General features: G+C 42.5%; 1 long non-coding RNA gene across 1 annotated transcript; it reads right to left on the bottom strand.

Moving 5' to 3' along the window:
* Positions 1-1241: 1241 nt before the first annotated feature.
* On the bottom strand, positions 1242-24096 carry LOC140844101 (uncharacterized). The gene is made up of 4 exons (XR_012122326.1): positions 23396-24096; positions 23103-23236; positions 9207-9324; positions 1242-1343 (listed from the first exon to the last, which is right to left on the bottom strand). It is a non-coding gene; the product is annotated as an uncharacterized lncRNA (long non-coding RNA).
* Positions 24097-27958: the final 3862 nt, after the last annotated feature.

Below are 27958 nucleotides of genomic sequence, written 5' to 3'. Positions count from 1 at the left end.
CAATGTGTCCCACCCAGGCAATGTATCTGGAAGGGGGAACTGGAGTCCTACCCTGATGGACTTCAGTAACATTTGTGTGTGAGCAGGAAGTTTGCATTCAAGCTGAATGGCAAGTAGCAGTAATTATAAAGGATAACTTTGTGTGCTGAGGCCACCCTTCTTTTCATCCTCCCTTCTTCCTGGCCTTTGTAGGCAACCAGGGAGAACAACAAAGAAAAGCCTTTTTCTTTCTTCGGTAAATAAGTCTCATGCACCTTTACACCTGCATCTGTTCATGGGTGATCCAGAGCAGAGCCTCTCAAACTAAGGTGCAAAAGAACCCCTTGGAGATAATATTAAAAGTGCAGGTATGGATGTAGTCAGTCTGTGTGGGGCCAGAGATCTGCATTTCTAGTCACCTCCCAGGTGAGGCCAGAGCTCTGGCGAACAGAATACACTTCAAGTAGCAGGGACATAGAGGTCGTTAGTCCTCAAATTTCAGTGTGCCTGTGACTCCCTGGACCATTTCCTAAAAATGCCTATCTTGGACCTTACTTCTGGAGATTCTAATTTTGTAGGTCTGGAGTTTTACCTTTATCTTTTTACCCTCATATACTTTAGTGTACATTTCTTAAAAATAAGACTATCCTCTTCATAATCATGGTGCAGTGATCAAAATCAGCAAATTAACCTTATTATAATAGTGTTATTTTCTCTGCAGATATTATTCAGATCTTTCTAACTGTCCCAATAAATTCCTTTATAGCACATATTACTCACCCCCACTGCCCAAAAGAAAATATTGGCCCAGGCTAAAGGGCATAGGTGTTTAAAATTCTCCAATTAGCTCAGACCTAAGATAATAAGAAATACTAGGAGATGGTGGGAATTGTGGCTACCTGGGATGAGGCCCTTGCCTGAAAGCATTTCAATGAAAACATCTAAAAACCACAGTGCCTGTGGAAGCTGCCAGTCACTCACACACTCTCCCACCCCCACCCCCAGCCTCTCTGCCTCAGGCATACCCTGGGCCATGACCTTGAAGTTTAAGACCTCCCAAGGGGGCAGTCTCCTCATTCACAGCTCTTAGTTCCCCTAAGAGAACTATTCTGCCTTCCCATGATACATAACCACAGTCAGTTATGATGCCACTGAGGTGATCCATTACCCATTCAGACAAATGGGTAAATGCTGGTTATAAATGCCAGGTGAGCTTGTGAGCTTTTATGCTTGTTAAATGTGAGACACAACCATGCCTTTTTAACTCCTGATGTGATGCGAGTTGTCAAGGATCATAACTGGAAAACTAGGTGTGGTTCCTTCAGCTGGTGAGAATCAGGTTCCATTCTGGTGTCCAATGCTTCCTGGGAAAACAACAGCCACTGTCAAGACAATAATAGTTCTGATTTGACATGTCTAAAAGAAACCTCCTTCCTTCAGAAAGGCCTTCGCCCTCCCTCGTGTTTGGAGGAAGTTGGCTGCTCAGAAGTCAGACTTCTGACTTTCCTGAAAATGGGAATCTGGGCCATCAAAGCCAGTCAGCACAAATGAGGACCTTTGTCAATCCTAGCCCATAAGCAGGACACAGTGTCTGCCCATTAGCGTGATGGTCTGCAGGTGCACATGGTCTTATCTGCTACCCCGGTGCCCAGACGTATTCCAGAATTCAGACGTTTTTGGAGTTTAGGAAAGCAATACAGACCATGCACCATGATACTGTGCAACACCCCAACAGAATCTGGGGCCATACCTCATAAGCAACATTAATATTTCTGCAGCAAGACTATGAATAGTCACAGTCAAATGCAATAAGAGTAGATTTTCTCAAGAGTCCTGGTGAGGGTTAGTGCCACATGATTTAGGTCAGCTCAGATTTTACTTTCAAAGAAGTTGTGAAAAAACTGCCAACTTTTTACGCCTTTCTGTATTTTAGAGTTGCAGATATGGACCTGTTCACTTAACTGTTAGTGTAGGCTTTAGTCTGTTGTGCTCCATACCATAGATTTTTTAAAAAAGAGTTGCAATTATGAAAATGAAGGAAGTGAAGTGAAAGTAAGAGACATGATAAAATAGGTAATGCTGGCTTATTCTGTCCATTACAGTAAATAACATCATGTGGAAGCTTTGTTAGGAATTAGGCGGGATGCTTTCCATTGATTACATCATGACAATTAAGAACCCAATGAGGATGGTGCTATTATGAGGAAACTGAGGACCAGAGGGGATAAGTAACCTGCCCAAGGTTACCCTGCTAATAACTAACAGAGCTGGAAGTGGAGCTGGGGTCTGTCTGACCCCAGGGAGCCTCAGGTCTACATTCATGATGCCGCTTTGCCCTCACCAAGCTGGTACGCAATGTGTTCTGTTGTCTGTGCTTATGTCTGCAGTTAATCGAGAGAATCATCTAATGTCTGGAAGTGTAATTGGCTATTGTGAAATATAAACAGATTACTTCCTTGTTCCTACTTCAATTTGCAACATTTCAGTCAATTCATTGATCCAAAGCCTGTTACCCCCATTACACATTATTACCATGTTAAAATAATGTCTGTGTAGCTTGTGGAAGTGATTCATTGTGTTATTTACACTTTTATTCTCAAGAGTAGTTGTGGATTAAAGATATTCTTTTAAATTTTGGTATACTGATGACTGCTAAAGAAGAGAGCAGCTATCGCCCAGTGTTAAACAACCAGTTACAAATGGAGTCCCGTGTAAGTGAGAAGGTCATTACTGAGCCCTACTTTGTGTGTTATACTGAAGGAGTTATTGAAGTGAGTGAAGCTCGGGCCCTAAGGCACTCATAACTGGGTGGCAGGCAGGCAAGGAGACAAGTCATTTTTTGGCAGGGTGGGAAGAGCCACACGTGGATGTGAAGCAAGGAGCTTAGAGGGGAGAAGCCAGAGAGGACACTGTCACCCCAGGGCACACACAGCCTTCCCTCAAGGCTGTTCATTATATAAACTGTTCCACTAAAAAGAAGCCACATCACACTTTGTTAATGCACGTGTGTGTGGAGGGGAGACAAAACCAGGCCTGACTGTGAAGTGAGGGAAACATTAGCATATCTTTCTTTAGGGTTAAGTTTACATTTTCAAAATGCCTGGCTTGATCAAATTCCCCCTCCTTGCCTTCCGGCCTTCTGTCTGTGACGTCACCTTCCCTTCTCCCTCTCACTCACTCCACACCAGCCCTGCTGGGCTCCCCAGCTGTGCTTTCACCAGGCTTCTGTACTGGCTGGGACAGTCTTTTCCCAGGTACGCACACGGGAGGCACTGGCTCCCTCACCTCCTTCAAGCTCTAACCCCACTGCCGCTTTCTCAAGGATGCTTACTCTGATCATTCCCATGCCCTGCAATTCTGTGCACCTTCCTTGTGCTGTTTTCCCCACCTCAGTCATCATGAGGGGACACATTCTGTACTTTAGCTGTTTGTTTATTAGGTATGTGTATGCAACCATAACCAGTAGCTCCCCGGGGTCAGGACTTTTGATCTAATTCACTGCTGTATCCCTGCTTTGGGCTCAGTATTTGCTGAGCATCAGGCTTGCTCAGTATTTGCTGATGAATGAGTACATGTCTATCGTCAGCTTGGTCATAGCCTTCTGACTATTGGTGTTAGCCAAGAGTTTATTAGAGTTGTTATCCTCTGTTAATTAGAATGAAGTCCCAAAGAATGTAACCATTTTGCAATCCTCAAGCATTTTTTTCTAGAAAAGCCCCCCTGTCACCACTGTCCTGGAAAGCCTTCTCTCAACAATGAAGAAGGCTTATTCATGCTGAAAAACAATGAAACTTTGACCACAAAACAAGATTTCAGGGTTCTATATAAATGGAAAGCCAAGGTATGGAAGCCAGGTCGTTGCAGGAGGTATTTCCTTAGGGGGTATATCTCTGCATAGAAATGGCTCACAGATAGAACTGCTTTGGTGATTATGCTTCACCCTAGGATATGACCCTCAGCCTCACAGGGTGGGAACCTCAATCTAGCCAGTGCCCAATAGTTCATGAGTCTTGGGGAAGCCAACTCACACACCAAATTTAGAAGAGACTCTACGAACATTCCAGAATGTGAGACATTAAGCTCAGAATGGGAAATGGACCTGTTACAGGGACTAGACGGCTCCTCTGTGTGGCTTGAGTAGCGTCTCCTCTCCCTGTTGGCAGATGGACACAGGGACTCAAATGAAATTCAGAAGCCTTATTGTTGAGGATGGGATCTGATCATGTGGCTGCTCAGGGTTGTGAGAAATACGCTCATTTACTTAGGAGGAGTGGACACAGAGACAGTGGAGTGAGGCTTTAATGGAGGTCTTGCAAGATCGGGTGTCTGGTGAGCAGGCATACTCAGGGCTGTTACAAGTAATTTATTTCCTAGCACGTGAGTCCCTCCTCTGGTTGCTCATTGGCCAAGTACTACAGGGTTCACATTCTTTCCTGGACATTGCCTAAGCCAGTTATATCTATATTAGGCTTTCTTTACATTTGTCTTAATTTTACTGGCTGTTTCAAAATTTTTTCTGCATTTTTCTGAAGTGATGCACAGCCCACTCTTTCTCAATCTTCCTCTCCCTCCCAGCTAGAGTGAATTTCTGATACATGTTCTGACATGTAGGCTTCTTGTTAATACCCTTTAGTTTAAACATTAATTACTCTGGAAATAAATCACATTTAGTTTTATGACACTTCTAACAAGGGACTTCAGGTTTCATCAGTGAGAGCACCCAGCCCCTCACGGGGGTTTTGTCTGCCATGGACCAGGGCCAGGGAAACTCTTTGCTTTGCCACACACACATGCCTCTTTCATCTCTCCAACTCTCTTTAGATGACCAGCTGCCCCAAGAAACATTGTTTTTCTTTGGATGCATCAATTCCTTCCAACACAGAGCCAAGTCTTGCTCTGTCCTGTGAGCTGCTTTATCTTGTGAAGGTAAGTGCCGCTCTCTAACACCTCCATTGATTTCGCCATTTAACTCTGAGAGAGCTACTGGATTTTTAATTTCTTAGAGAGCACTTCCCCTATGGCTTCCAATCCTAATGAATGAAAATACCATCACTGTCACCTTTGACTCTTCATAGCAGACAGTGAGCAGTTCTGGATAAATAAATATGTCTTCCACTGAGATTTGTATGTGTGGCCACAGGAGGTGGCTTCTACGATTTATGTGCACTCAGGCAAATTGTTGGCTTATGGAAACTGCGCCCTGTCTCTGTAATGATTTCTAGGCACCAATTGATTTCAGGGTACCGACTGTCTTAGAATTTTATTGAAGAGATATCCAGTGGGGCCGAGGCATAAAATTGTCACTCTGAATACTGCATCAAGAGGACTGGAGATTCAGTAAGAGAGACCTCTAGTGTTCCGCAAAAATTTTGAATCAATAATGCTGAAGAAGTTTCTTTCGATGCTGTTTCCTATTTTCTATTTGTCAAACAAGAGTGTACTTTTATTCACAGTTTGCTGTTCTTCTATGAAATAAAGAGGCAAAGCCTATTCAGATTTCTGTCTAGGTACTTCTAAGCCGATGAAGTTAATGCCCCATCTGTGCTGGAAATGCTTTCTATGCAGCACCAGGACACACTGTTTCCATCAGCCTAGAATGACCCCAGATCCCATTTACTGAGCACTTTCTGAATGCCCTGCACTGGCACCTGGCTCAACACAACACGCGCATAGCTTCTTGTGAGCATTAACTGCACTATTCTGAGGACCATACAAGTAGCAACAGAATGACATTTAGCCATCTTCATTTACTTTACAAGTATATAATGGATGCTTCATATGTATGCAGCCTTGTACTAAGCCCTGAAGATACTGTGCCACTAGAAGGAAGACATGATCTCTGCTTACACAGAGTTCACAGTCCAGGGGGATGGCCTGGCAAGACACCAGAGCAGTGGTGTAAATGCTTTGACGGGATATGCACAGGTGCTCTGGACTCACAGGAGGGCACACAACCTAGGCTTTAACTGTGGGAGGTGAATGTCAAAGAAGACTTCCTGGAGGAAGTGGCTTCTACAGAGAGGTCTGTAGAATGAGTCACTTCAGCCTGGAAATGGGGATGGGGTCGGGGGACTGTGTCAGGCAGATGAGTCTTAACTTGAGTAAAGGTCAGAGGCAAGAGGGAGCCCTGAGAGGCCTGAGAGGACCTGAGAGGACTATGCCAGCAGGAGGTGACTAGAACTGAGGCAGGAGTAGGGGACAGATAATGATGGGTTTTGTAAGCAGCCTGTAGGTTGGTAGTGCTGTCATGACTTGATAGCAGAAGGCTTGGAGCTCGGGGGGTAAGTGACTTGCCCTGCCTCACACATACAGGTGGCAGATATCTGCCCTGCCCCCAAATAGGGAGCACTTTCTACATTAGTCCTCTGCAATTTTTTCTTTCTTCTTTTACTTGGGGAAAGTTTGATTAAAATTTGTACCCAAATAAATAATGTATCTATCTCTAATAGACCCCTCTGCTCCATTTTGACCCAGAAGCCACTTGATCCTCTCAGGATTCAACAAATTGAAATGAATTTTAAACTATTCTTCTCTGATACTGATGGAGGCAGCAAATCACCAGGAACATGGCTCTGTGCTCAGGCCTAAAGTAGCTGTGAGCAAAAGCTTGGACGAGCCAGGTCCTATTTGTATTCCAAGTGAGAGTCCAGAGAGAAAAATGCACAGCGGTTTCTTTCATGAAATTTTTTTTTAACAATCTGTTTTAATTTCTGATCATTTCTTCTATCTATTTTAATCTGTTTTATGTAAAAAAAATATATCCTTTTGTCATCCATACTTAGTTTTTCTTCTTTCATAAAATTAAACTAACTCCAAGTAGCTCACCATGTGTCCAATTCCAATATTCAAATTACCTTATGATTTTCTTTTCTAATCTCTTGGTTTTTTTTTCTTGAGAGGGCATCTTATATTTATTGATCAAATGGTTGTTAACAACAATAAAATTCTGTATAGGGGACTCAATGCACAATCATTAATCAACCCCAAGCCTAATTCTCAACAGTCTCTAATCTTCTGAAGCATAACGAACAAGTTCATATATGGTGAACAAGTTCTTACATAGTGAATAAGTTCCTACATGGTGAACAGTGCAAGGGCAGTCATATCACAGAAACTTTCAGTTTTGATAATGCATCATGAACTATAAACAATCAAGTCAGATATGATTATTCGTTTGATTTTTATACTTGATTTATATGTGAATCCCACATTTCTCCCTTATTATTATTATTATTATTTTTAATAAAATGGTGAAGTGGTAGGTAGATGCAAGATAAAGGTAGAAAACATAATTTAGTGCCATAAGAGGGCAAATGTAGATGATCAGGTCTGTGCCTATAGACTAAGTATTAATCCAAGCTAGACAAGGGCAACAAAACATCCACGGATGCAGAAGATTTCTCTGAAAACAGGGGGGTGTGAGGTTCTAAGCCTCACCTCTGATGATCCCAAATTTCTCACCTGATGGCCCCCCTGCGACTGTGCCTGTCTTAGGTTGTTCCTCCCTTGAGGAATCTTACCCGTCTCTGGCTAACCGGTCATCTTCCGGGGCCATACAGGGAGATGTAAAGTTGGTAAGTGAGAGAGAAGCAATATTGTTTGAAAAGGTTAGCTTTTTACTTCTTTGCAGATTTATGCCCGTGGCTTCTATGCCCAGCATTTGTCTTGAGGTATCTTTACCACTTGAAAGAATTATGATACTAAGTAATTTTCAATATGAGGCACGAATTCTACTAAAGGGTTGTAATTAGGAAGGAAGAAGAAAAGCTATAGAAGTAGCAGATGGAAGAAAACATGGGAAGATTGATTATTTCTTCGACCTATCTTCTTGTAGAGTAACATAAGCATGTATAGGTTTTAACAAACTACTAATTAAATTGTGTACACACATTAACATAATAGAAATACAGCTACATAACCAAAGCAGACCTACAATTACCAGCCATATCCAGTGAATCCAAGAAAACCAGTTAGGTACACTAGGCATTTGTGAAAACTTATCAATGATGTGTTAGATATTGTCTAACTGAATTTGGATAGCTTGAGAAAAATCAGACAAATTAAAACAACACATTCCTGGGAAGTTTTCACATCCCATATGTTCTTTTAACAGTAGATAGTCTATAGTTGCACGATTTTGGAGCGCTGCAACTTGCACTCCTCCTAATTCTTGGGTGAGTTCTGAGAGTATAGATCCAGTCAATCTTTCATGAAATTTTTTAAAGAACCAGTTTGCTCATGGCCTTGGTTGATTAGGGGCAGGAACTTGTCATTATAATGCTGGATAGACTAGGGAAATTTTTTCACTGGCCTGTGCTCCTTCAGATCAGCTTCTCCAGCTTTAGCTTTGCTGCACTTAGCCCTTAGGAAATACAAGTTGGTTTGAAGATTTTCTTTTTCTTTGCCTCTCTTAACATTTGGGGCAAAATCCAGTATAACTGCAGCATTTAAGTGAATGCCACATACTACTCATAAGTGAAACATAAAGTTCATTGAGAACAATAAGTGTTGTCATAGCTCATTAAGAACTCACAGCACCTATATCCACATGGCTGTCTTCCTGGCCAAACATCTGAGGGCAGGCTTACCATTTCATCACAGGGCTTTGCGCTGCAGCCACTCTATGTCTCCCTCCCTGGGGCATTACAGACCCTGGCTCATCTTGGACCAAAATTGAGAAATAGGCAATAAATGCCTATGAGACTGTCAACTTGCCTTTTCTTCCTCTGCCCGTGAAGGTTTACACCCCCTGGCTTAGGTGCCCAGTGCCACAAAGTTTCTCCTTCCTCTCTCATCAAAGTGACAAGCAAGAAGGAATCTCAAACTTAACCATCAGAAGAGAGGAAGGAGTAACTATGACAATAAGAGCTAATGTTAGTGTACCCTTTGTGCAAGACACGTGGTACTCAGAGTTTGGTGTGCATGACTCAGTGAGTCACTTCAATAAATCCTTGCACTAGAATCATTATTCCTCCATGTTACAGCGAGGTTAGTTCACTTATATCATTAAAATGTGGTAGAGCATGGTTTAAACCCAGGAAGTCTAGTTTTGTCCATTGTATTATGAGAATGGGAATGATTTATTAACCAAGATGTTGCAGGCACTGTGTTAGATACCAAAGTGCATTATTTTATTTAGCGCTAACCACCTTCTGATAGAAGGTTCTATAACTCCAGCTTATGGAAAGGAAGACAGAGAGGATAAGTGACTTGACGACATTTTATACCTAGTAAGTGGCGGAGCAAAACTGAAGCCATGGTCTGAGTGACTGCCGATTCCACTGTCCACCACATCATTCCATCCAGGTCATCAATCACAGAGTGTTAGTCTCTTCAGATCTTGTACTTTAAAAAGTAGCAGAGTATTAAGTTAGACTATTGCAGCTATGATCATCTGAGGTGGAACTTTGGGTAGCAAACAGGAGGCTGGAGAAACATTGTATTTGGGAGTGGCAGAGCTCGTGCTGAGACGTGTGTGGACACCGAATCGTAGTTTGTAGGCCAGTGACCACTTGGCCATGCTTGTTTCCCAGCCTCACCTAGAAGCTTTTTCTCCTCATTTCTAACCCAGTATATTTGTCTGTCTTCTCCCAGTTTCACAGCCTCCTCAAAGTGGCCATTTGTGAAACTAACCCCACCTTCCTTCTGTTCCCATCCAGGCTTAACAGCATCCCCTAGGCTGGAAACCCCTCTCCTCCTTCACCTGTCACATCTGATCAGCCGGTGAGTTCTGCAGGTTCTGCCTTTTGCAGATATTTCTGGCTCATTCTTCTGTACCTCACCACTCATCCTTCTCTGTTAGATGTTTATCATCATTCACCTAAATTATCAGAGTTGTCTCCCAAGTGACCTCCTTAATCCCGTTTTTCTCTCTCCCCTAATCTACCATCATTGCTGTCCCTGAGTAATTGCTCTAAGATGGAAATCGATCTTGTCACTTCCTTGCTCAAAAGCTGTCAGAAGTGGGCCCCAAGGACTTATGTAATACTTGCTTAAACTTCATGCTGTGGTCTTCAGCAGTGCACTCTCAGGGATGATGGTAGCTCTTGGGCATTAAAAAAATCCCATTTTTAACTTCAAGGACAGTTTATAATTTGAGTATATGCATCTTTGAGGTCATTTGATGACCCCTTGTAACCTGGGGCCAGGTAGCCCTATTTTATTGTCCCAAGCTATGGAGAAAGGAACAGAGATGAACTTGGCACATAGGGGTGTGGTGGCCATATGACATCACATAGTTTCTTTTGACGGCAGTTCCATGCTAGTCTGACTAGAAAGGAGTGGGAAAGTTGAGTCATTACTTAGCACCCAGTCATAGACATGCTGAATTTAAAATAGTGCACATGCTTTTAGCAAGTGTCATGTTCACATGCCAGAAACCATTTGGTTTCAGTTGAACAAGAACATCCATTGCATTAAGTGAATTTCATTAAATTACATTAGATTGGATTTTACTTTGTAAGTTTGTTTTGGTTTTATTGTTTATAATGTCTGTAAACATTGGGAAGTTATATCTGGGTTATGTTGGTATATATTTAAGTCATGTTACAATAAAAAGAAGTCGTCAATACCAAGAATATTTAATAAATTCTTTCTTTCAGTTGATCCATAGTATTTAATACCCAAGTTCAGGAAATAATGATCCAAGGACTGAGGACAAACTCCTTAGACCAGTACACGAGGCCCTTTGCGTTTTATCTCTCCACCCTTTAGCCTCATTCCTGCACTTTTGCCCTGTGCCTGCTCCTTCTTACTTGGCTAGAGCTCCTTGACAGCAGGGGCAATTTCATATTCATAGTTGCACCTAACAAATGAATGAAAGAATTAACATGTAATGGAAGGCAAAAGAAAAGGAAGAAGGCTATTCCCTAGACCTAATGGTGAACTCCTAATGTTAAAATGATAAGATGTCTCTTTTGAAATGCAAGCTGGGAAACCTTCCAGCCTCTCCTATCTCCTCAGCCACAATTTTATTTTTGAGTAAGTCATTTACAGGCAAAAAGGGAGGGAGGAAGGGAGGGACAGAAGGATGAAAGGAGAGAAAGAGTGGGGGGAGAGGGATGGGGGAAGGAAGGAAAGAGGAAGAGAAGGAGAGGGAGACTGAGATTCAAAACTAACACCCCTAAGGGTCAGATGCAGCCTGTATCCCAAGGGAAGGAATCACCTCCCCATGGTACTTCAGATTGGAAACTCTCAAGAGATCAGAGAGATGGTCCGCTTTGCCACTGGTCCCATAGCATGTCAGCTGTTCCCATCCCACCCCTTTTAACTTCCAAAAGAAGACTGATTCATTTAAACACACTTTTATGTGTACATTTAGTCCAGGAAGTTATTTGCTTTAAATGTTCATGCATGGGAATGTGAATTCAGATCAGCTGATGATGGGGGCAGACACCTGGCTGCACTGGGGCATAAACAACTTGGCACACAGAACTGCACAGCTTATGTGATCGCCAAGGCCCATCAGTTCCAAAATTCTATGTTCATATGTTCAGATGATCAACCACAGGGGGTCTCGGCTATAATATCATTCTCCTAAGGAGCATTTGGGTGCACTGTGTAGCCAATCTCACCCCCTAAAACCGAACTTCCTTCTTTTCTTCTTTCCTTCCACCATTCAATAATCGCCAGGTGCCAGGGACTGTGCTGAGCCTGGCTAGTCACTGATCCTGATCAAACACAACAAAATTATAAAATAGGTTCCTCTTGTATCTGCATAAAGCTTTACAGAGAGACAATTTGGTTGTAACAAAAGAGGGGGTTCTTTCCTGAGAAATGTGCATTTTAATACTGCCTTTGGAGATGAGGAGACCTGGGTGTTCTCAGCTCTCTTACCTGGAGCAAGTCACTGACTTCTTATAACTTTATAAAATAACTCTTATAACCTCTATAAAATGATGAAGAAAAACACCTGCACTTTTTTTTACATAAAGTAAGGTGATGAGGGATAAAATAAAATGAGATGATTCATGTGAAAGCTTTGTTAACTGCATAATGTACTAAACAAAAGTCTGGGAGGGTTATGGTCCCTGGCATGTCTTTCCTTTCTCTCATTAGAACATTGCATCCTATATAAATAAAGGTCATTATGTAAACAAGGCCTTAGCTTCATACTGTTCAACAGCTACGGTCGACACCCTCAGTCATTCTGCTGGACAAGGGTACCAGATAGAACCAGGCTGGGGCTGGCTGCCTCCAGACAGAGGCAGACACCTACCGCCACTTGGGGGAAATGTCTGGGGGATGTGCACTGTAAATGAGGGTCCATTGGCGCTTGGAATCCTGAGCTGCAGGGAGAGATGGAAAACAGCCAGATGCAAGCTGTCCATGCGTGCTGGTGTCCTCTCCCTGAGCACTTTCCCATGGATGGCAGTTGTTCAAGAGAACTGAAGGAGTTCCCAGAGATTCTCGGTTATTTTCATTACATTTCTCACTGCACCCAAATGCTAAGACATAGCCATCTTCTGCCTTCTGGGAGCTGTATGTAAACAGTGGTTTTAAATCCCAGTGATAACTTAGTTTACTAATTCTGTATTGCCTACTTTCCCCCTACAGCCTAATTGCTGCCTTCTGGGGTGTCTATCCACAGGCAGAAATGCACACTGGGGAGGTAATGCTGGGAATAAAGGGCTTTTCCTGTGATGGAAATACCCACTTAGTCCCCTGTTCCCCTGCCTTTAGGAAATACACACTTCCTCTTCAAGGGAAGAGACCTACACTATTAGTAACAGGAGGCATTTTTTCCACTGCCATCTTTAACCTCATATTCAACTACTCACTCATTCCTTCATAAGTTTTGTACACAGTGGTTGAAGGCCAATATGTGCCAGACACTGTTCTAAGTGCTTATACTAAAGCAGTGAACAAAAGAGACAGGGTCCCTGCTTTTATGCAGCTTCTGTATGGAAAGTACACAGTCAGTAAAACAAGTACATGTGTAAGACGGCTTTATATACTGAGCAAAATAGAAGGAGTGACATGATAGAGGACAGGGATATCTGGGGAGGTCTCTGAGGAGGTGCATTTCAGCTGAAACCTGAGGACAAGATTCTGCTGCAGGGGGGTCGGGGCAGCGCATTCCTCTTTAGGGGAACACCAAGGGCAGGTCTGAAAAGCTCCCATCTCACTTGCTCAGAAGCCAACGATTGCTTTGCTGAAATTGAGAACAGCTGAGTATCCAGATTCCCAGGCCAATTTTCTTTTCTTTACACAATGTCACTAGTGGGTGCCTATAGATTTAAGAACATGCAAAAGGGGAACAATGGACTTGCCTCTTGCAGGGCTGTCTCCAGCAAAGACAATAACACAGTTATATAGCTGGTTTCAAGACCCCGCCTTTCCTCAATCACCCCTATTTCTGGCTTAGCCTCTAAAACCTGTGCTGAGATCTATGCCTATAATGCTTACAGAAGCCAAAATTATTCCTCTTAACTACTACTACCATTAGAAATCTTGGCCATTTATCTTTGGACATGGACCTTAATCTGAGAACTTACAATGGGCCTGATGTAATGTCCATTTAAGGAGGGATACTGGTGTATATGGGTTTGTTTTGCCCTGATGGGCTTTCTCAAGAATGGAGAATGGGAAAACTCTCTTTACAAACCAGTGATATATAAGAAAGAGAAGCAGGCTTCAAATAGGAAAATTATTTACTAGATGTTAAGAGCTGTCGACCGACAATAGAACACCCCATGAGGACATTTTTATGTAAATTCTCCCAGAGCCTTACAGGGCCCCTCTCCTTTTCCCTATTTACATGCCAATCAGCCCTGGGAGTATTTGAAACACACAGCAATCATTTTTCCCCATTATACAGTACAAGGAACAGGAGAACATACTCTGCGACTCACATCAAACAAGGTGAATGTTGCAAATATACAAGATTTCTAGGCCAGCTCAACTCAAGAGGCTCTTTTGTCTCTTTAACAAGTAATGCCACAGGCCTTCCTGCCGCCTTGTTTCATACCTGCCCCTGAGTCCATCCAAGGGGCTGACTTTGATCTTCCCCAAGTTGTGTGCTATGCTCATCTTCATTAGGATATGCTGCTCATTTCTTCTTCATGGTAAATCTTTGCATCCATCATTCATTTTCTCATACTGATGACACGTTTATTAAGCATGTATTAGGAGCCTCCAGCATGTCAGGTGTGGGAATAGCAGCCTATTCACCATTATGGACAAGGACACAGGGCTCCAGCCCACATGAAGCTTGAAGTTTACAAAGGGACGTAGACAAATAGGCCAGAATAACATGGGGTGACAAGTACTTTGATAGAATAAAACAAGAGGTATGGGGAACACAGAGGAGAAAAAGAGGAATGCTATTGAGGTGGGGCAGGGACATGGGACAAGCATCATGATTAATTTTTACTGCCTATGATAAAGATGCAAAGATATAAATAGTATAGTAAGAACAGGAGGGTCTCCATCTTAAGGCTAAAATTCCATTTTAAAAACCTGGGAGTTAGGAGGTAAGATTCCTAACATATTTTATGGTAATCAACCAATAATCGACCCTATGTTAAGGCAGGGTAAGCAGTTCTAAATGATATGTCCCCACTGCTTGAGGGTAACCACTACCTTGGAGAAGAACAGGATCAACAAATTTCTTGTGTTAAGTTTATCTACAGGATAGCTAGAGGACTGACTGTGGATAGTGATATAATGTCTCTTACCGGAGATACACATCATGAGACACCATGTCAAGCCTATGCCCTTCTAGCCCGTTACCCCATTCTTGAAAACCTTAAAAGACAGAATCCTAAGCCCTTAAGCACACCTCCTCTCTACGGTTGCCTGCACTCCCCTTTCTTCAAGTGTGTACTTTGCCTTCTCACTGCTCAACTTACTGTGTTTAGTCTCTGTGCTCGTTCAGTGGTAAGCATCTTTGTAACTTTGCTATTTCATTCTATTTTCTAGAACTTAAGCAGAAGTCTTCACTTGCTGTCCTACTTCAGAAAAGTAGAGAAGGGATACTGAGGTCTCTGATTTGGGCTTCAGGTTTCTGTCCCCTGGGTGACCTGGACAGGATGGCAGCTGTAAGATCATGCTCTTTAGTAGCCTCCCCAAAAATCTTTCTTTGTTTTGGGAAATTCTCAAAATATAAACTTACTCCATCCAGTGCTCTATGGCTCCTCCAAATCCTGGGGTGGTAGGTAGGGGTTTAGTTCCCATGCTGGGCAGATTCAAGCAGACATGGATGCCAGGTGACCCTGGCTTCAGGAATTGGGAAGAGATCTGCCCTGTGCCGAGCAGGAGTTTAATCAGCTTTCCTTTCCTCCCTCTGCTCTTCCTGGCTCTGTACTGCCTGCATAGTTGCAGCCATGCACTACTACTCTTGCTTTAATGAATTCCTTCCTTGCCTACACTTGTCAGACCTGTTTGAGAATTTTTTCTCAGATTCAAGAACCCTCTACCATCCAGAAAAACGTTTCACCTAGAGCAGAGCGAGAGACCTCCACAGACACAGCTGCCTGACAACAGTACTATTCTAAGGAAGGGCAGAGAAATTTCCCCTTTCCTGCTGGTGTCATCTTCTGGGTATGCCCATTGCCTGTCCTCTTTCTTCTGGTTCTGTCTGGCAAATCCCTGTTCTGCATCATTTTTGTCCAATGAAGCTTCACTTCTGGCCTCCTCTGGCCACCCCTGCAACAAATGGCCAATGGTTTCCTGTTTACAGGAATGGAGGGCTACTGTCTCAGTGGGACAAGGATTTGTTGTTTCCCTTTTATTTTTAATATGTTGTTCGATGTCCTTCAATTTGAAGATGCTTCTGTGATGTTGCAGAGATAACATTTGCCTGCTGATCTCAGTCAGAAGGTTGTCACAGAAGCAGCATTCCTCAGTACGTGAAGCATTTGCTCCCAACACTTCCCAGGAGTTATGATGTCCTTGTGTTATATAGGCACCTTGTAACGTATCTAGATTAAGGGCTTAGAGGAAGAGTTTTGTGGCAGTGGAGAAAATTCTTTCTTAAGATGACAACCATATATGGGAATAAAATCAGCTCCTGAGGCTTCATTAGACTTGAGCTCTAACCCAATGATACAAGGTAGAAATAACAATATTAAATCAACCATTCAAATGAGGAGATGTGCATCATTTCCAAGTCCAGTAAGTGTGACCTTCAGCACTTACTTATTACACATTGGCTGACTATACTGAGTAGAAAAAATGCATTCATAAAGTCTATTACATACTTCTGGGGAAGGGGTGAGATTTTTCAAGATGAACTGTGTATATTTCTGTGCCAATAACCACAGATCTCACTGTGTGATTCTTACCCAGCCCACATCAAAGGCTCTGTTCTGTTCTAGGGACCCTCTTCCTTTAACAGAATTTTTACTTTGCTAGGGCACCCATTGGATTGAGAGTGTGAATTTATAAGGTTTTGGTGTTATTTCTTCCTCCACACAGACATCAGAGGCAAACACCCTCTCCATCTCTGACTCAGGCCTTATCCGATAAGCAAGCACCATAGAGCTGGGTGAACAGCAATGTCAGACAAGGACCTGAGTCATCTTAGATAAGGGCCTCAGTGGGGCAGAGTTCTGGGACCCATGCTTTTCTTCCATAGTTGTGCTGACAGTGTCCTCAGAGCATCCTTGGCCTCAAAACTCCCCCACTGGTCTCTCAATTCCAGAGCTTGCAATTGTTTATTTTATATATAACCAATCCTGGGGTTTTTTTTCATATTACCCAAATAATATATGTTCCTTGTCGAATAGAAAATAAAAGTCAAAAGTACAAAGTTAATCCAGAAATCCAACCTCCTTAGACTGTTAACATCTTGTTGATTTTTCTGGACTCTTCAGTATGTACTCTACATACATTGCATGTGTGCATGTATGCACACATTTTAAATGTCTGCTGTACATGTTTGAGAATTTATTTTTTCTCTTAGTTCCTTATTATAGACTTTTTAATATTATCACATGTTCTTCTATATCATTATAATGGATGCATAATTTATTATATAGAGAGTTTTGATTAAACCACTCCATGTGGGATATTTAGAGTTTCCAGTTTTTCACAAGTTTAAAAAAAAAAAAGACCATTTCTCACAGTAAAATTATTGCAAGGAATTTCTCAGTGTTTATCTTTAGGAACATTTGTCTGGGTCAAGGCCCAGGGTGTCTTAGTCCAGCTGGGCTGCTCTAACAAGTACAATAGTCTGGGTGGCTTATAAACAACAGAAATTTATTCCTCGCAGTCCTGGTGGCCAGAGTCTGAGATCAGTGTGCCAGCACGGCTGGGCTCTGGTGAGCCTTCTGTGAGGTGCAGACTGCCGGCTGTCTGTCTCCTCACGTGGCAGAGAGCAGTAAGCTCTCTTGTGGCTCTTCTAAGGGCACCGACCCCATTCATGAGGCTCTGTCCCCACGACCTCAGCTACTTACCTTCCAGAGGCCTCACCTTCTAATATCACATTGTGCGGTAGGGTTTCAACATATGAATTCTGGCGGGACACAAACATTCCATCCATAATACTAGGTAACCTATGACAGGAGACAGATTCATAGAATCATAGATTCTTTTCAAGAGGAAAGTTAGTGATTATGTTAGCTGAAATATGAATAATATTAATAAAACCTAATTCATCTCTTCTTTCTTTTTGTCTACCCTGACAATCTATTAATGCTTGAGCAGCTCCAGGGATGGGTGCTCACTATGTTTATATAGTTCCTTATAATCCACAAGGGTTTCATACACATTACCTTATTTTAGCCCCAGAAGAACCTGTGGAGTAGAATTGATATTTTTATGACTGTGTTTTTTATAGATGGGAAGGCTGAACTCAGAGAGAATAAATGACTCCTCTAATTTATGCTTCTGGGACATGGTGGAGTCTTGGCCTCTCAATTAAGATGTGTGGGTTTATGTGTTAGGGTGGGAGTAGAGGTCTTTTCTCAAAGCATCTTGCACTAATTCTCACTCCCTGTTCTAACTTTTCACTTCTGTCTAGATGGAGCAAATCTATTCTTCTGTTCACCACAACTCCTCCCTGACTGTCATTGAGGAAGTACAGTAAGTCTTGAGCTGGGGCAGTGAGTGTAGGAATGGAGGCCGTGGGTCTAAGTGCCTGAGGAAGCGACCTTGAGTGAGGAGCCTGGCTGGCACCTGAGTGGGACATGGCGTTGTGCTCCCAGGGAGGGAGAAATGGCAGTGAGGGTGAAGGGCCTCCCAGGGGATACCTGGCCCTGCCAATGGCCTCGTTGGCTGGTGCCATACCTGCTTCTAACTTTGGGCCAGACACAGATCACTGCGGTCAAACATGCTCCCATTTCATCACACTGTATTCTTACCATTCGAGCATCAGCCCAACAAAGATTGCTATGGAGAGAAGTCAGTTGAGATGTGTTTGTTGCTTTCTTTTTATTTTTAATATGTTGCTTGATGTCCCTCGATTTGAAGATGCTTCTGTGATGTCACAGAGATAACATTTTCCTGCTGATCTCAGCCAGAAGGCTATCACAGAAGCAGCATTCCTCAGGACGCGAAGTGTTTGCCCCTAAGAGCACGCTGTGTGGAGGGCAAAGCAGTGAGCGACCAGGTTCCAGGGAAATGCAGGGCTTCGTGCTGGGCAGACGCTCTCTTGCAGAAGTCAGCTCATTGTCTAACCTGCCTGGCAACAGGCTTGCTTGTGCAGGTCTTTAAACCAATGTTTTTTTTTTCTTGCTGTGAATTCGAATTTGACGGTTTTCTTAGAAGATTCTAAATACAATTCTGGCTGATTTTAATATCTACCAAGATTTGGTCATCTTAAATCAATGAGCAATTCTAAAGTTTGCGTTAATTGTTTTGAGAGAGCCAGATTAACTGTGAATTATCTCTCATATTGGCATGTTAGGTAATTATTTTCATATTTTGGTGCAAAGCCTTACCAAATAGTGTTGCAGTTAGAGTATTTAAAAACTACCTTTCCCACCTGGGTAGGATTTAAGCAAAGCCCAGGCAATTTGGGGCTATTTTTGGTCCTGATTAATTATTAGGCCAAGATAATTCCAAGTTCAGCAGCTTATTTGGAGGAGACTTGACAGCTGGGCTCTCAGGATAACCTTGGGTCAAAGCCGACATCTTTAGAACAAAATGGTGCTCTCCCCACCTCCAGAGAGCAGGCATGGTTAGCACTTTGTGACAGTGGTGTCAGCTTTGCCAGCCTGGAGCTAGTGGGGGGAGGAGAAATCTCTGTTTCAGGGGCCTGCAGACATGGCTGATCTCACTGCAGTGAAAATAGGTCACTAATGACACCTGGCAATAAGCCAAAACACTGTAGCCAAGAGCTCTGAACCATTTGCTGCTAGCAGGATCCATTTTACTAGAACTCCAGAAAGAAAGCAACCTGCTTGCATTTGTTTATAACCACCACAGGGTTGAAGAACTCACATGGCCAAATGGTGAACTGGCTCCTCCTTGCCTTTATTTTCCTAAGCATTCAAGTTGTTTATGGTTTCAGCTTATTCCATTTCCATTCTCACACCCTGAAGTAATACCTGGGTCCCTGCTTCCTTTCTGAACAGTCAAGCTGATATGATTTTCTCTCTCTCTCCCCACTGAAGCAGCAAGGGGCAGAATGGAGACAAGGATAACATTACCTTCTCTTATTCCTTATATGTTGACACTGAAATAGCTCTGGCCAGATACTATTCCACACCACCCTGATCTTCATGAAACCATCCATCTCTGTGATTCTAGGGAGAAACTTCTGCTATTGCCATTAGTGACAAAAGAGCATTGTACCTCATTTTGGACAGTATCTCCCTGGGTTGGTGTTTCCTGTTACTCGAAGTAGTTCCTGAGAAGGGGAATTGTGAATGGAAGACTAAGAATGGCTGATAAGTCTTCCACACGTGCTGGGAGTGATTCAGTGTAGAGCTCAGATCAGAAATTCCCAAATGAAAATAAATTTCATCATCTTTTGCAGGGCCTGGAAAAATCCAGATTGCTGGGCTCCTGAGTTCTGGCTCAGTACATCCAGAAGAGGGGCCCGAGACTGTGCATCTCTAAGCAATTCCCAGGTGACCACATCTCAAGAAGCCCGGGCTTAGGCAAGTCAACAGCGGCCTCAAACACTGCCCCACATAGGTGATTTCCATGGCCTGGAGCTTCTTCCACTCAACTGTGAGCAGTTTAAGGGTAAGGACCATGTCTCTCATTCATCTTTGAGTTTCCAGACTCCAGCACAGTGTCTGACACAGAGAAAGTACTCAGATCATTGTTGAATTAATTAATGACTGAATCCTATCAGCTGATCTTAAAACAGAAGGTTTCCTTAAAGCCTAGATTAACCTTAAATGGGATATTGCACCCATTGAATGTAAATGATTAAGTCACCAAAATTAATATTAAGGCCACAACAGAGTAAGGAAAAACTGGACAATGTTTTTCCCAGGACTGCCCAGGTTGAACAAGAAGAGCTAGGTTTTAGGAAGAGGCTGGGCAGAGGAAACCTGGGTCCATCACTTTTGACAAGGTGTTTTACCCATAACTTGCAGTAAGGGACAGAAACTTTTCACAAATACCAAGCAGGTGACCTGGCAGCTCCCCTCTGGAGCTATCCTCCTGCTATACACTGAATCTCATGGAAGGTAGGAAATGGTTCTTACATCAGAGAAGGGTTTTCGGCATGGTTTGGATTCTTAGGGACTATTGCACATGCTGGGAACAGGTGTGTAATCCCTGAAGATCAGCTCCCAGAACTCCTCAAATCTGTGTGTCTGTCCATTTAGATGGGAACAAAGGGGAAAATGGAGTTTGAGACTGGTTTCGTCAGAACCTTCCATCCCCCCAAGACCTTACTCTAGCTGCCCCAGCTTGTCCTCTCCTCATATCCTACCTCGCATTTTGCACTCTATCTAAACACCATTGTGATGGAGGTTTTCTAGCATAGAGCATACTGCCCTTCTGCTTCTACCCTCCAATGAGCCCAAGTCTGGATGATGTGGGCTTCTCACATAGGACTGCACTTAGCAGCCACCTCTTTCAGGAAGTCTCATTTGGTTTATTTCCTCTGTGTTCTCATAGTTCCCTGTGAATACCTTGATCACTCATTCACTTATTCATCCAACAATTATCTATTGAGTTCCTGTCATGTGCTAGACATTGAAGATACAAAGATGGATGTGACATGGCTCTTGTCCCTAACTAGCTCATTACCTAGTGAAGGGGTACAGATATGGAAACAAGTAGCTGTAATACAAAGTGCAAAGTCCTAAGATATCAGTAAGCCCTGGGTGCTATGTTAGTGCATAGAAAGAACACTTAACCCTGATATGAAGTGTCAGGAGGTGGTGGGGGTAGTTTCTAGAGTAAATATATCCTACTCAGGATCTAAAGGATTGAAAAGCATTTAGCCAGGCAAAGAGGTGGGAGAAAAGCACATCAGGGAGAGGAAACAGATTTGCAAAGGCCATTATCTGTTTATATGATTGGCTTTAGATTATAGATTTTGGGGGCTGAGGGTATGTTTTATTCATTGTCTATCTGTCTAGCCCCAATTCAAAGCATAGTACCTGGTACACAGTAGACATCCAAGGAAATGTTTATTGAATAAATGAATGAATAAGTGATTTAAAAATAGACACATAGATCAATGAAACAGAATAGAGTGTAGAAATAAACCCATTTTCATGTGGTCAATTAATCTATGACAAAGAGCCAAGAATATACAATGGGGAAAGGATAATCTCTTCAATAAATGGTGCTGGGAAAACTGGACAGCTACATGCAAAAGAATGAAAGTAGACTACTACTGTCTTACATCATACACAAAAATAAACTTCCGATGGATTAAAAATCTAAATGTAGGAACTGAAACTAAAAGAAAACATAAGCAGTAAACTCTTGAACATTGACAATAACAATTTTTTTCTTCAGGTTTTGTCTCCATAGACAAGGGAAACTAGAAAAAATAAACAAGTGGGACTACAACAAACTAAAAAGCTTCTGCATAGCAAAAGAAACCATCAGCAAAATGAAAAAGGGAACTACTGAATGGGAGAATATATTTGTAAATGATATATCTGACAAGGGATTGATCTCCAAAAATGCATAAAGAACTCATACAACTCAACATCGAAACAAAATCTGATTTAAAAATAGACATTTTTCCAAAGATGACCTACAAATGGCCCACAGGCACATGAAGAGATGCTCATCAACATTAATCAGGGAAACGGAAATCAAAATCACAATGAGATATCACCTAACATCAGTCACAATGGCTAGTATCAAAAAGAAAAGAAATGTAAGTTCTGGTGAGACTATGGAGGAAAGGGAACCCTCATGCACTGTTACTGGTAATGTGAAATGGTGCAGCCACTATGGAAAAGAGTATGGAGGTTTCTCAAAAATTAAGAGAAATACCATACAACCTAGTAATTCCTCTCCTGGGTATTTATCCAAAGAAATCCAAAACACCAATTTGAAAAGATATATGCATCCTATGTTCATTGCAGCATTATTTATGATAGCTAAGATAAGGAAGCAACCTAAGTGCCTACTGACACATGAATGGATAAAGAAGATGTGGTATACATATACAACGTTACTCAGCCAAAAAAGGAATGAAATCTTGCTATTTTCAACAACACAGATGGACCTAAAGAGTATTATGCTAAGTGAACTAAGATAGACTAAGACAAATACCACATAATATTCCTTACATGTGGAATCTAGAAAACTAAAACAAATGAACCAACAAACCAAAAACCCAGACAACAGACTTATGAATACACAACAAACTGGTGGTTGCCACGGTGGGGTGGAGGGATGGGTGAAATAGGTGAAGGGAGTAAAGAGGTACAAGCTTCCGGTTATGAAATAAATGAGTCACAGGAATGAGAAGTGTAGCCTAGACAATATAGTCAATAATGTAGTGACAGAAGGTAACTACATTTATCATGTTGAGTATTTCATAATGTATACAATTATTGAATCACTGAAATTATTGCTGCACACCTGAAATTAATACTGTAAATCAACTATACTACAATGAAAAAAATGACTTAACCTCTGCTGAGATGGCTGCTGAATAACCACAAAGATGACAATTCTTAGGAAGTGAACATTTCCTGGCTCAATGGCTTTCTATCCTAGTTCCTGTTCACTTTCTGGGTACTTACCAATGGGTTAGCAGACATTAAACTTGCAGGGGCTCTATGTACAGGTTCACTTCATGTCCTGGGCATAATTGTCATGGTTTCCACAAGGCAACAGAATGTTCTGAACAAATGCTTTGAAAACAAATGTGCAATTTCTGAAAAGAAGATTAATGCAAACAAGGTTAGAACTGATGTGCATTTGAACACTGCTTGAAATCTAGAGAGATCAAAATGCACTTTCAAGAGACAGGCCTCTTCATTTTTTCAAAATTGGACAAACACTGCTTTTTCCTGGTGTTGCCATTGCCAGTTACCTTTCAAGGCATGTGTTTGCCTTTAATGGAACAGTGAGGTGTGTCCACAGGCCCACTCACTGGCTCACTTATTGTCATCGATCTCTGAATTTCTGAATAACCTTGGGAGAATGGGAAATGATTAAGTCAAAGCAAAAAAGGTGATTTACATTTTCTGAACGAATGATAGTGATTGGAGTGCTAACTCCCAAGAAATTTGCAGAGGAGTTCTTAAAGGAAGCAGAGAGCATCTGTGTGCTCAGAAGTTACTTTCGTGACAGGAGCTCTGCCTCAGAGAGAGTGGGAGGCAGCAAAGGAGGCAAGAAGCAGTGAGTGAGAAAGGGTGAATGACTCAACTGGCGCGTCCTTGTGCTACTCCTGAGCCACGATTGCACAGGCTATAAATAGATGCTCAGCAAGGGCTCACGGCTCGCCATGGTTCAGCATGGGTCTTTTCAACTGTGGGTCCACATTGGAATCATTTCCAGAGTTTTGGAAAACACCAACCTTAGGACTTCATCCTAGTAGGTTTTGAAAGACATTTGACAAGAAAATCACTGATCAGATGAAGGGATCTGTAAAGCAAAAGTTGATGGGGATGGAAGATAAGTACTCAAGGGTGGAGAGCACGGAACTAGATATCAAGAAATAAATGGCTGTAATGTTTACCTGAAAAACAGTGGAGACCCCTCAGTGACTCCCAGGAGAAAACAAGGAAGAGATCTGGAGATAATGCTCATAGGTATGGACCACATAAATTTTCAAGATTTTAGTTTCAAGAACTGAATTTTTAAATTTATTATTTTAAGTACCACCAAAACTGTTGAAGTAACAGTCCACCAGCATACTGCCCTCTAATAACAGAGTTCCAGACAGTATAAAGCTCTCTGACATTCATATATTCCATCCAAAGCATTATAAGGCTCTCAGATCCATACGACAATAGCTTGGGGAAGAGTGCCTTGCACGTTTTCATAAGGCACTGTTTAGTTCTGATTTGTGCCAATCTCAATGAAAAATTCAGATCCACTTAGAGAAAACTCTAGTCTGGTCCAACAGGAGATCCTGGGTTTCTTTCCTTGACCATCCCCTATTCTGATCTTGCTTTGGTCTCTCTCTGCTGGAGGAGTTAAATTTAGCAGAGCCACAAAGGTGAGAACCACTATCAGCTCCATCTTGGAAAGCTGTGCTTTCTGGCATAAAAGCTACAGATTTTCTCTAGATCCTGGGAATCTCATATGACTCTGATTCCCTCAAGAGATGTGGCATCCTGTGGGGGAAGCTCCAAGAGAGACATCACTCCTGAAAATAGAATCAATCTAGACTACCCCTTGCTTCTACTGTTATATCTGGCTTGGCACTGAAAAGCCCACGGGTGAGAGGGTTTTTGTGATCACCCGTGTACTTCACATATACCCCTCCTAGAACTGTATCCCACTGCCTAGCTTAGGCCCAAAAGTTCTGATCTGCAAATAGGATATTGGATCTCGCATAGCTAAATTCTGCTGGCAGAAGCCTGAGATATGTTCCTGGCATCCCCCTGACATAGCATAGCTCTCAAGCACCCCATACAGGAGTTAGAGTGTTTAAACTAAAGGATTTAAACCAAGTGCACTCAGCTAGTCTTAGTGCAAGAAGCTGGCTGAAACAAGACACTAAGGCCTTGGGCTCTGCTTACAGGTCTTTATTTACCAGTTTCCAAAGTGGTTAAAAAAAATGAAGGGCCCTACCTTTTCTTTTGTCCAAGAATACCTCTTCTGGCCTTATATCTCTCATGGTATGGTTATCTTCAAATCTTCAAATCTCCTATAATATCCATTAAGCCTATAGGTCTTTGGTTCTCTAAGATTTGTGGGAAATGGCCAACAGATGCTAGGAAATACCTATTCAGGATCTGCCCTTATCCTGTTATGATGCTATATATTTAATGGAATCTGTATTTGAAAAACAACAAGGTCAACCCTGATTCTTCCAGGCTGTTCTGAACTTTGAGAATCAGAATTCATGTGCCTCCAAAATCTTGTAAAATACAATTTTATCCAAGGAAATTAGGACATCCAGACATTTCCTATCAACAATCATCCTTTCCATCAACTACTGGATAGAAGCAGGAGCCCCCAGGGTCCCTATGAACATTGCCAACAGGTGACATTGCCCACCAGGCAGCCAAATTGCCTTCTTGTCCTTGTTTAGCATCTGGATCTGATGCTGTTGGCTTCTAAAAAAACAAATTGAAAGCCATTGTCTCTGGGAAGCAATGCTGGGCATTTTGAATATAGGTTTCAGGTTAGGGTCTCCTTCAGCGTCTATGCAGAAGGCAAAGAGTCCATCTGAATCTAAGTTTTATCTCTTTTTATCCTTCACAGTGCTGTGAGGCTCTCAGAGATTATAACTAGCATCTCTTAAATTATTAGCCTCAGAAAGTGTGATTCATCTGGACTTTTCCTAACTGGTCAGGGTTTGCATCTCTATTCTAGGTTACTCTCAGCCCATGAACAGTGCACATCATACTCACAGAGGGCACACCCTAGACTGCTGGCTTGGCAAGTCCTCTTGAGTCTCATCTGCATCTCCTCAGAGACAAAACCAACACTTTCCATCCTCTGAAGGACCTGTTTGGGACACTCTCAAGAGAGAAAAAGGGACAAGCCAGTGCTTGAATATTTTCTCTTTGTGTTAGTGCAGCTTTCTGCCCACAGTTCTTACATAAGGATCACCATACTAACCACCCCATATGCTGCCTACACATCTGGACACGTACAGCGAGCATGCTAGAGCTGGCATGATGCATACAGCCACTGCCTGCAAGTCTCCTGAGTTTGCTGTGCTCTCTTCTTCAACTCCCACCACTCACTCCCACTTCTTCCTGGACTCTCACACACAGGATTGATGGGGGCTTCCACACAGGGGCTGCAGAACCCAAAGCCAGGATGATGGCACAGGTGCCGACTCTCAGCTGTCATCCTTAAAATTCCCTAACTAGCACCACTGAACCTCAAGTCTCCTTTCTCCTGGTAGCTGCTTCTGCTGGGCCTTTGCCTATCCTGGGAGGTGAGGGGTGGAGTTTTTCAGAGTAAGAGCCTGCTCCCGGAAGGCTGGAAACAATGCAAATCCTTGGCCGATTCACTGTTTCCAACCTTCTTCAAGTGGCCCCAGTCCTTGGAGAACTAAAGAGGGGTTCTCAACTATAGACTTTTGTCTGTTTCCTTCCTTTCCAGAGAAATAGCATATTATGGGATGGTCTTTCTCTTTCTTTAGGTACTGCCTTCCACCCCTACACCCCAATGTTGGAAGCAGGACCCTTAAAACCTTGCTGGAGCCTTCTGCACTGTGAACAACAAAACCTGCATGTCTGGTGTGGGAGGAGTCCCCCTCCACATGGGCTCTGGTACCCTTGTGGGGCCTTGTAGTTCCTGTATGTTCTTGTCCTTCATTTCCTGTTTAGTTTTGTTAATTGAAAGAAATAAGGGGTTCTGACTCTGGCTCATCAGCCGGAGTTCCTGCTGCAGCTTGCTCCTCAGAAATATGTTAAGTCCTGCCCTATCTATCTTTCTGTGTCTTTTTTTCCCTACTGCTTTCTATAACAAGGTTTCCAGATTCAGTTTATAAGCAGAGGTCATTTTCCTTCCCTGGATATCTGGTTAGAAATTTTACCTGCACAGTCCTATGGCTGCTGACACCCTCTGAGGCTGGCTGGAAAATCTTCACCTTCCTGCCCCTGACAGCAGGCAGTGTTTGCCGTGAAGCCACGAGTGATCTCAGACACCAGCTGCCTGAGGCTTTCTACCAGCCTTCTTCTCTCTGCATCTACTCCCTGCCCTTTTTCCATATTGTAGCATCTCAGACATATGCTCTGGCCATGATGGGAAGGTGCTCGCCTGACCCCCTCCCATTTCCCCACTCACCCCAGGTGCTGGAGCAGGGCTTCTGAAATAGTGTTAATTGGGAGTAACAAGTCTCTGGCAAATGAGTGCCCTGCATCTCCAACTAGTGGTTCTAATGCACAAAACTAGTTAGAAAATTTTACATAAAATCGACATAAATAATCCAGCTTGATGAATTTTCAAAAGCTGAATATTTCCATGTAACAGGCACCCAGATCAAAAGCATATTATCAGAAACCCAAAGCACTTCCCATGTTCCTTTCTAGTCTCTCTAGACTTCTAGCAAATAGAATCATGTTACCTTGTTATGATCTTATATAGATAGAAGTACACACTGTATACTCTTTGTGTCTGACATTTGCTCAGCATTATGTTTGTGCAGCTTATCCATATCATGCTTGGGGTTGTAGATTATTAATTTCATGTACTGTGGAGTATTCTACCCTGTGAACATACCATATTTATGAAACATCCATTTTACTGTTTTGCTCCAGTTCTTGCTTCAGATTTGGCCATTACAAACAGACTATAAACACTGTATTACCTGTGTTTTCGCATTCCTGTTGGTTCTACATAGGTGTAGAAACGCTGGGCCACGGGATGTGCTTTTGCGATATGCCACCAATTTTTCAAATTGTATGAGGGTTTCTTCCTCCCCACCCTCACCACACTCACGACTTTCCGTGTTTTCATTTTAGCC

Source organism: Manis javanica, chromosome 10 (genome assembly GCF_040802235.1).
Source record: "Manis javanica isolate MJ-LG chromosome 10, MJ_LKY, whole genome shotgun sequence".
NCBI lineage: Eukaryota > Metazoa > Chordata > Mammalia > Pholidota > Manidae > Manis > Manis javanica.
The sequence above is the reverse complement of the archived record's forward strand: the minus strand, read 5'-3'. Positions and strand labels throughout refer to the sequence as shown.